This window comes from Aquila chrysaetos, chromosome 8 (assembly GCF_900496995.4).
Source record: "Aquila chrysaetos chrysaetos chromosome 8, bAquChr1.4, whole genome shotgun sequence".
Classification (NCBI taxonomy): Eukaryota; Metazoa; Chordata; class Aves; order Accipitriformes; family Accipitridae; genus Aquila; species Aquila chrysaetos.
In genome coordinates this window covers 16043264-16053359 of record NC_044011.1, presented here as the reverse complement: position 1 = coordinate 16053359, position 10096 = coordinate 16043264, and positions in this window count along the sequence as shown.

Here is a 10096-nt window from a genome sequence, read left to right as displayed (position 1 = left end):
TCGGCTGCCCTGATGGAAAAATGTCCCTGTTCCCCTAATCTCCTATATGCTCCCACTGTTTCTTCAGGCTAGTCTGCTCATCATTTGGCACCTCTGTCTGCTCAACCGAGTCAGGCAGCAAGGAACAGACACGGCAAGCTGGATAGTCGTCTACTGTGATGGTGAATAAAATTGGCTTACGAAGAGGTTCAGTCCCTGCCAGAGCCCTCACAAGGGAGGCAGCGGGATTGTGTAGGCAGAAGCAGAAGGAAGAAGAGCTGTGTAAGCAGGAGGGAAAAGGGGGTCCTCTTCCTTTTAGGAACAGAGCATTAGCTTGACTCAGCTGCCCACAAAGCTACAGCTTCACTTTCACCAAGTGATGATTTCTGTTTTTCCCCCCTGCAACAGATGATTGTAAAGACAACCTGAGGAAACAGTTTTCATGCAGGGTTTACTGTGATCTCAGCCTGTACTCTTGCTTTCCGTGCCTCATGCATGGCCAAATGTTTTGTTTCTGGGCCTGAAAGCTAAACTCTACAAAAAAAACAATTATATGTTTCCTTAGGATCCTTCCTGAGATGTTTGCTGCAGGGATGCTGGTGCAGGCATGAGAGAGGCAGTGGCTGGAGCTGGAGCACCATACATGCACCCATTTATGCTAGCTATGAAACCATACCTTGCTGGCTTGGACCGCCTCTTGTTTTCCTCTGGCTTTTGATTTACACTCTCCTGTGGTAGTACAAAATATAACCTGTTCTGAAGTTTTATAAGGATAGAAATGAGTTGAGCATTATGATTTGGACATTTATCTTTTGTCTGCTTAAAAAAAACTGCTGGGCTTCACCGGGCTTCCAGACAGCCCCTGTGAATTTGGGCTTGTCAGTATGTTCAACTGGCAACAGAGGGCAAAGGTGCCATTCCTGGCATCTAACCCTACTTCATCACCTCACATTTTGGAAAGGCTCAGGCATCATTCTTCTGGCATTATCATGGGCTGTTTCTTATTGCTGGGAGAGAGTACCTACTGTCAAGAGGAAAGCTCCTGTACTCTCTTCTTGTGCTCAAGAAATGACCTACTTGTCACTAGGGGATATTTAAAATAGTCTGACAGAAGCTTTGGTACATGGGATACTGTGCGTGGTGACAAACTGCCCTGTTACTTTGATGGGGAAACGTGTATCTTTCCACGTCTGGGCAGAGCGGTGTCGGTCTCAGGCAGACACAGAAGTTCTCCTTGTATTGCCGGTGGGAAAACACAGCTTCTTGAAAACGGGTCTCAGCAAGTTTTCTGATGGAGAAAACTGATCCCTTAGCACAGCCTGCTGGCTGTTAGGAAGATAGCAAGCGAAAGAGAAAATTGGAGGTTTATGTCAGAGGGGAAGTAATAGCGTTACTGCTGCAGGCGCGACGGTCTCAGTCTACATCTGAGCAAGTTTTACAGTGAGGTGACAGCATTTGCTGCAGGTGGAAAAATGGAGACGCTGTCTGGCACACTGGCCCTCTCCAGACCTGAAACAGAAGCAGCAAACTGAAACCATATACAGTCTGAGGATAAAGATTTCTGTGAGGAAAAGCAAGATAACGCCTGAGGGGCCAAGGCAGGTGCTAGGAAAGGAGAGGTAGTAAATCTGGGGAGGGGGGGGAAAGGGATAATTATTGCCTGCGGGAAAATGAGAGGCATGAGATCAGTGGAAGCCCACAACCTGCCATGCAACTGATGTCTCAGAGGTGATGATTTTTAGTATCTGGTTATTTAACATCCATGAATCTCAGCCAGTGACTTGTTAAAGCTGTTTTGCAGACCACCCTAAGAGATGAGGGTTGAGAGGTGGGAGGTTGTTTTGTGAAAAATTCTCTCATGCTGGCGGTAAGGACCGTGGCATGTTTCTGTCCCTCATGAAATGTCTGTGCAAGTCTGGTAAAACCCAAAAGCCATTGTCATGGTGTGGCACAGGAAAACAGCTGAAAATTCAGAGGCATCTCCAGTGTCCTTAGCCCTTGCAATAGCAGCCATGTCCTGGTAATCTATGGGCCTATCTTTGCTCTCGTGGTTCTGTTGTTGAAGTAGAAGGTGTGTTTCTAAAGTGTGTTTTCTTCAATCTTATTTTTATTACAGACAGTAAATTCAGTTCACCTTGGCTAGCACTTAAGTTCATAAATTACAGCAGCAATGAAGATGACCCAGGTGGTGGTGACCTTTCCTGTGTAATTTGAAAATTTCACTCTACAAATTCCAGGAGGATCTCCAAATAAGATTTCACACTGCTGTAAAACACATACATCACCTTTGCAGCTTCATGTGATATTTCATCATGAGCATCATTTGTTTTCTGTGAAATAATTTATTCTGCTCATCTTGCTGATGACAAGTTGAGGCAATTTGGGTGGCTGCATCTTATGTGCTGTTCCTGGACTGTGTTTTCTAACACAAAAAAGGATGAATTATGGTGCCGATACTGGTTGGAAGAAGCAACCTTCCAAGGTGAGAGTCCCAGCACTGAGGCAGCAAACAGCTCAGCACTTTGGAGACAGTGGCACAAATGATGTATACATCTTGAAAAGGGGATGTGGGAACTTCACTCATTAAACAAAGGAAGGAAACCAGTCCCATGAGGAATCAGAGGAATGATGAAGGCAGAGTTTGTGTGACAGCACCGTTCATACAAAAATCCGAGTGCCAAGTAACCCTTGGGAACAAAGCCCAGGTGCAGGAAGGTGTTGGCTGGTTTGGGAGCACGGCTGCTCCGAGTGATCGCAGGGCAACCTGGTCAGGCTGTACCCCAGGCAGGTGCGGGTGCTGGGCCAGAGGAATGAGAGACAACATGGCCAGGCCTTTACTCCTGACGTTAGCACCCATGCCAGCTGTTCGGTGACATAATGCTGATTTGTGGATCTGGGCCCAGCTTAGATCACCTGGTGTAGTTCTGCATTTTTATTTCTGCCTGAGAACATCTGCAGTAGGGTGCAGGATGGCAGTGGCTGAAGTGCCTGGTTTGTTGGCCTCTTCCTGTGAAAGCCCTCAGACTGCAGTTGTGTCTAAGGCTGGCCAGGGTTTCTTGTTCATATTTCAGTGTTGGTCCAATTGCTCTTGCTGATAAAGATTAGACTGAAGTTAAGATTAGCATTTGTTTCAGAGAAAGTGTGAGTTAATATTGGGTGTAGGAGAGGTCACAGAGGTAAGTGAACACCGACCACATCATGCACCTGTCTTTGCTTTGCTTCTACCTGTTGCCCTGGTGTGTGCTGAGGGGATGCTCATGATTGAATTTAGGCTTAGACTGTGTCAGGGTTCAGAAGTAATTTAGGTACAGGTAATACAAGGTACAGAAGTAATTTAAGATCTCTGTTACTAGGTCCTTCATGAACAAATGGGATCAATTTAAGACAGGAGATCCAGGGGTAGACAGAAGCTTGTCTCTAGAGTTATATTCAGTTTGGCATAGTGAGATCTGAAGGTACAGATTATTTTCCAGGTAGAAGAAAAAGCTCAGAGGATATTTTAGAGTTAGCAAAGGCTGTTGCCTTTCTTTTAATTTTGATTTGGGGTTGGGTGGCATTCTCAGATTAGGGTGATAACTAACATTTGGGCTAGGGTTAGGCCATTAGTCTCTGCCCACCCTAGACCTGTTCTACCTGTGCCCTAATTGTCAGTTTTGTCTGTAATATCCTTAAGTAACTTGGTGTCTCCTTCTAGACCCAGCACTACTGCACACTCATCAGTCCTTGATTACATGAGTGTTATCCCTAAGTAGACAGAGACTGAACACTGCTTCAAAGACCATAAACATTCCCCTAAACTTTTATCTCTATTCTAGAGGGCAGTTTTGTGCCTCAGCAAAGATGGAGGCAGAGGGCAGAAATCCTGGATCAGCTCTGACAGAGGAAGTCACAGTTTGACTGTGTAAGAAAAAAGGTTGCGTAATTGTTCTTTTTAATGTACATGGGGACTGGCAAAAAGAACGCAGATACTGGCTCAAGTGAAACCAAACTTGTACAGCCTTGGAGAGTGGTGTCTGGCTTGGGTGTCTTCAGGTGACCTTAGCTACTTCCTGCTAAATAAAGGGACTTTGACTGCTTTCTGAGGACAAAGCTTCACCTGTAGATGTGGATGTACTGAGAACTGCTATATTTGATACATTCACATTGTCAGAATGAATTTTAGAGTTTCTGGTGGATCTTTTCTTAAATGCACTGAGCTAGAAGCTGGGACTGGGTTGGGTCTGGTGCAGGCAGAGAGACAGAGAAGCCCAGGAGATGCTCAAGCACATGGAGCCACTGGGAGGTAGTTCATAGGTGGGACTGCCATGAAAGGGCTACCCTTGGACTTCCACCTTCCTGTTAGGAATGCTCCTGTAGAAAAATTTGGCTGTGGAAAATAAGCAAAAAAAAAAATATATATATTTGGATAATTTAGAACTACAAAAGGAAACAACAGTGCAGCCCTTTTGCTATTTATGTTCCATAGCCATTCCATGCTCTGAGTTTGGCCCTCCTGCCCTGCTCTCTAAGTGATGCTGGGTGTTTCTTTGGGCAGCAAAGGTAACACTGCATGAAAAGAAGTGATGTATGACATGGCAGCGGGTGGTCAGGCAAGTTAGAAGTAGCAGTGTAACATAATGTGTTGATTTCACCCCAGACGAATGAGTCTGGTAAACTCTGAATAATAATAAATTTTCTGTTTGTAATTTTGTTGTGCAGAGGAAATGCATGTGGATGGAAAACATAATTTAAGGTGTGCAATGTTGGATGTAGATTTGAAGGACCAAAGTTCAATCTCCAGTCACAAATAACACATGTGATTTTGATTAAGTCACTCCTACCCAGTCACTCAGTCCCCTGGTTGTAACTTGGTGATGAGAAGTGTCTACTGCAGAGGGCTGTAAATCCAGCAGTGCTACTCCACTGATTAAATAGAGGATGACATGGACTTGCCAATACAGGCTGTGCCAATCAACAGTAACATGATAAATCTTTCAGATCTTGAGGACTGATGATTCATATGTGGGTTGCTGCTGGCAATACAGAATCATAGAATTGTAGAGTAGTTTGGGTTGGAAGGGGTGTTTAAAGGTCATCTAGTCCAACCTCCCTGCAATGAGCAGGGACATCTTCAACTAGATCAGGTTGCTCAGAGCCTGGTCCAGCCTGACCTTGAATGTTTCCAGGGATGGGACATCTACCACCTTTCTGGGCAATCTGTCCACTGTTTCACCACCCTCATTGTAAAAAATTTCTTCCTTATATCTAGTCTAAATCTAGCCTCTTTTAGTTTAAAACCATTAGCCCTTGTCCTGTCGCAACAGGCCCTGCTAAAAAGTTTGTCTGCATCTTTCTCATAGGCCCCTTTTAAGTACCGAACGGCTGCAATAAGGTCTCCTTGGAGCCTTCTCTTCTCCAGACTGAACAACCCCAGCTCTTCCAGCCTTTCTTCATAGGAGAGGTGTTCCATCCCTCTGATCATTTTTGTGGTCCTCCTCTGGACTTGCTTCAACAGGTCCATGTCCTTCTTAAGTTGGGGGCCCCAGAGCTGGATGCAGTACTCCAGGTGGGGTCTCACCAGAGTGGAGTAGAGGTGGAGAATCACCTCCCTCAACCTGCTGGCCACATTTCTTTTGATGCAGCCCAGGATATGGTTGGCTTTCTGGGCTGTGAGCGCACATTGCTGGCTCATGTCCAGCTTTTCATCCACCGGTACCCCAAGTCCTTCTTGGCAGGGCTGCTCTCAATCACTTCACCCCTCAGCCTGTATTGATACCTGGGGTTGCCCCAACCCATGTGCAGAATCTTGCACTTGGCCTTGTTGAACATCATGAGGTTTACATGGGTCCACTTCTTGAGCTTGTCCAGGTCCCTCTGGATGGTTGGTATCCCATCTGTCAGGCATGTCAACTGCACCACTCAGCTTGGTGTCATCTGCAAACTTGCTGAGAGTGCACTCAATCCCATTATGTCATTGGTGAAGTTTTTAAACAGTACTGGTCCCAATATGGACCCCTGAGGGACACCACTTGTCACTGATCTCCCTCTGGACATTGAGCCATTGACCACTACCCTCCGGATGCAACCATCTGACCAACTCCTCATCCACTGAACAGTCCACCCATCAAATCCATATCTCTTCAATTTAGAGAGAAGGATGTTGTGGGGGACTGTGTCAAAGGCCTTACAGAAGTTCAGATAGACAACATCCATAGCTCTTCCTATGTCCATTGATGTAGTCACTCCATCGTAGAAGGCCACTAAGTTGGTCAGGCAGGACTTGCCCTTGGTGAAGCCATGCTGGCTGTCTCAAATAACCTCCCTGTCCTCCCTGTGCCTTAGCATAGCTTACAGGAGGATCTGTTCCACAGTCTTCCCAGGCACAGAGGTGAGGCTGACAGGTCAGTAGTTCCCAGGGTCCTGCTTTCTACCCTTTTTAAAAATGGGTGCAATGTTTCCCTTTTTTCCAGTCACCAGGGACTTCACCTGACTGCCATGACTTTTCAAATATCATGGAGAGTGGCTTGGCAACTACGTCAGCCAATTCCCTATGTACTTTCAGGAGGCTCTGCGTAAGGGAAGAGGAAAGTTGAAGAGATTTCCTGCTTAAGTGTCCCCTCTGACAAGAGGTGATGCCTCCTGGAGTTGACATTGTCCACTGCAGAGTTAGACCCTGTGAGCACAATTCTCCTTGTGTGACTGTCTCTCCTGAAGCCAGAATATGTCTGTGTGCAATTGCAGATGCCTTTGCAGAAGAAATACACACCTGAGCTGGCTTGTGCCGGTTCACTCAGCTAATGAAGGGAGGGGTGGGCTCAGCTGGCACCCTGTGGAGTGGGGCTCAACAGCTCAGCTCCCTGTCTTTTTGGCTTTATCGTTATTTAAGTCAAGGCAGCATAAGGAGGCTTACCTGTGCTACAGGCATCTGACTCTCATTTTGAATAATGGGGGATTACTTTAGAAATCCACATCAGGCCCTTCCCCTCTCCAAATTAACAGAAAGAAATAGGGCACTGATGGCAGATCGTGTCATGAGCAAAACAGTCTTGAATAGTTCTTGCCAATTAACACAAACTTTTCATAAGGCTTCAGGTACTGAGGAAAAACTCTGGAAATCAACTAAAATGTGCCAACTGCAGTGGTCAAAATACTACTTTGGTGGCCTCAGGTGGGCCCCTGCCCCAGCGTGGGTTGCCTGCAGCCACGGTCCTTTGGGGGTGTCCCTGTCCTTCTTGCTACTTATTATTCACTAGGTTTTTTTGACAAAAAAAGGTTTCAATATAGGGTCAGTGTTTTGGCAAATTAACACCAAAAAAGATTAGCTATGATTTTCCAAAGACCATTCAATAATTTTTGCAGTGACTTACTTCTGAGTTATTTAATTTTCTCAGAACTATGTTTTTTAAGATTATGCTGAGTTCTCTTGGAAGCCTTTTCCTACAAACAAACTGAAAGGCCTCCTTTAAATTTTTGCTTTGTATCAAACTTTTATCTGCATCATACAGGATCAAATTCATTACTCTTGTGGCCGGACTCATAACTGATTCGAAAATACATCATATAAGGATTGTCAATATTGAAGTCGCCAAACCAGGCGTTAAGATCAACACTTTACTTTCCACTGGTATACAGTTTCTAATTTGACCATCTGATGTTTCTCTTGAACTTTTTAAAATTTTCTCCTGATTAGTGCTTCCACGTATTACACTTTAGCAAATAAAATGAAGGCAAAATTACTTGTACTTTCATATAAATTTTGTCTGAATTGTTACCAGGCACAGGATCGTATTTTTATTCTTTCCCCCCACCCTGAGATTTCTAACAACTAGTGTTTTCTTCTGAATTTCTGGAAACAGCAATATATTTGTGAATAAGGTGCAACTTAGTTCAGGATAATCCAAATTCTCTCTTATTGCTTAACAGGTCTGTGAATGTACATATTCAATCTCTTTTATTGAATGTTTGCTTAGTTTAATCAATAGTGCAGAGATGATACAGGCTGTTCAAATTTAATTACTTTTTTGTATTCATTGGACTATTTCCTTGTATCTGATGTTCCAGAGAATCAGAAGACGAACAGGGAATGGGAGGGCTCAAGGCATGCACCGTTCACATGTAAGTGATGCATCACTTGGGTGTTTCTGCACATCCGTTTACTGTCACAGCCTCTTTCTGTAAACATCTATTTTATTTTTCTCTTGTAATGCTGTTAGTATGCAGCATCAGAAGAAAGCATTCTTCCCAGTTCCCTGCATGTTAACTCAGAGGGATAAATACACCCTGATGGATCCAAATGTGTTAGGGGTCTCATGATGAGGGCAGTCAAACCCTCTTGCTCTGAAAGATTTACAAATCAAGATTGCTTCTGTGTATCAAAATGCAATTAGATAAGAGCAGAGAATGGTGGCATCATAACACTGACTAACACAAAGGATATTATAAAATGTTTAAGGGATTTTTTTTTTTTTTCAAGAGAGGATCAGACCAAATCTAAGCATCAGCTTATGATGGATCAGAATTTCATGCATTGACATTAATTCTTGGTAATGAAGAAGATGAGTATCATCACTAGATGAGCTCTGAACAGGAGGCCTCCCATTGGTGTTGCTAATAACTATAACCTCCCTCTGTGCTCATGGTCTCTGGCTTAATGCAGTTCATAACAGAGCAACACAAGACTAATTTTTTAAAAGTATTTGATAAAGCATTTGTGTTGCCTTTTTATATTGCCATCATTATCTCTGTCATTTGGAATTCGAACATGGGATAATTTTAAGAAAGCTTTTCTTCTCTCCTAAGAAAGCCATGCATTAGAGGTGGCAGAGAAACTCCCTGTTAATTGTATAAAAACAGAAGTAGCAGCAGAATTACACATTCACAGTCACACCACCTGTGTTTCTATTGCCTGCGCTGAAGTGGAATCATAGAATAATAGAATCATTTAAGTTGGAATAGACCTTTAAGATCATCAAGTCCAACCATAAACCTAACACTGCCAAGTCCACCACTAAACTATGTCCCTAAGTGCCACGTCTAGGTGACTCAACCACTTCCCTGGGCAGCCTGTTCTAATGCTTGACAATCCTTTCAGTGAAGAAATTTTTCCTAATATCCAATTTAAACCTCCCCTGGTGCAACTTGAGGCCATTTCCTCTTGTTCTTGCTTTCCTGGGAGAAGAGACTGACCCCCACCTCACTACAACCTCCTTTCAGGTAGTTGTAGAGAGCGATAAGGTCTCCCCTCAGCCTCCTTTTCTCCAGGATAAACAACCCCAGTTCCCTCAGCCGCTCCTCATAGACTTGTGCTCCAGACCCTTCAGCAGCTAGAAGTTTTAAATTTGTATGTGGATAGCTAATAGAATTTTTTAAAAAACCATTTATTTATTTTATCCCCATTTCATTTTCTCAAGTTAGTTTTTAGGAGATTGAAGAGTTTGCTTCAGTGTCATGTTCAAACTTATGTTTGCTCCTTATTATTTTGGCTTTTGATGATTGAGCTTGGTAAGGGAGACTCATTTGAACCTTGTATGTCTTAATACAGGCAGATACAAAATCATGGATCTGGGAACAAAAAAATTGCTGAAATAAAGTAACTATGACACATTTGTAGATAAAAGCAAACGATTAAATGAGTAGTAGCTACTGGTATGATGCTCATAAAGTGAATAAAGTCCTTGGAGAATATAACCTCTGGATGAATATGTGTCTGTCCCTGCCCCCCCCCCCCAATATGTTTTTCAGGAAGGACAGTGGCTAGTATATGAATGTATTTCTGAAATGTCATGCATGTGTCTGAAACTATGGGTACTGTTCTCATTTCCACACCAACACGGACACCAGTATTAGCAGGCTAGTTGGCAGTAAGTGATACACAACGAATGGAAATTTGGAAACCTTGCCTTATGGGAAGAAAATTAAGAAGTGCAAAGTTTCATTTAATGTATTCGGAGAAGTAGAAAGAGTTTGCAATGGTCTGTTTATTCCTAAAGAGGCTGACCCTCATCCCAGTTCAGATGAGTATCCCAGTGATAAATGCTCTGAACTGCCCTGGAAGAGCATGCCTCTCTGCCTTGAATTTACTCAAGGGAAAGTTGGGAGAATAAATTCACTAGATCAAAGTTATCCTTCTAAGAAGCAT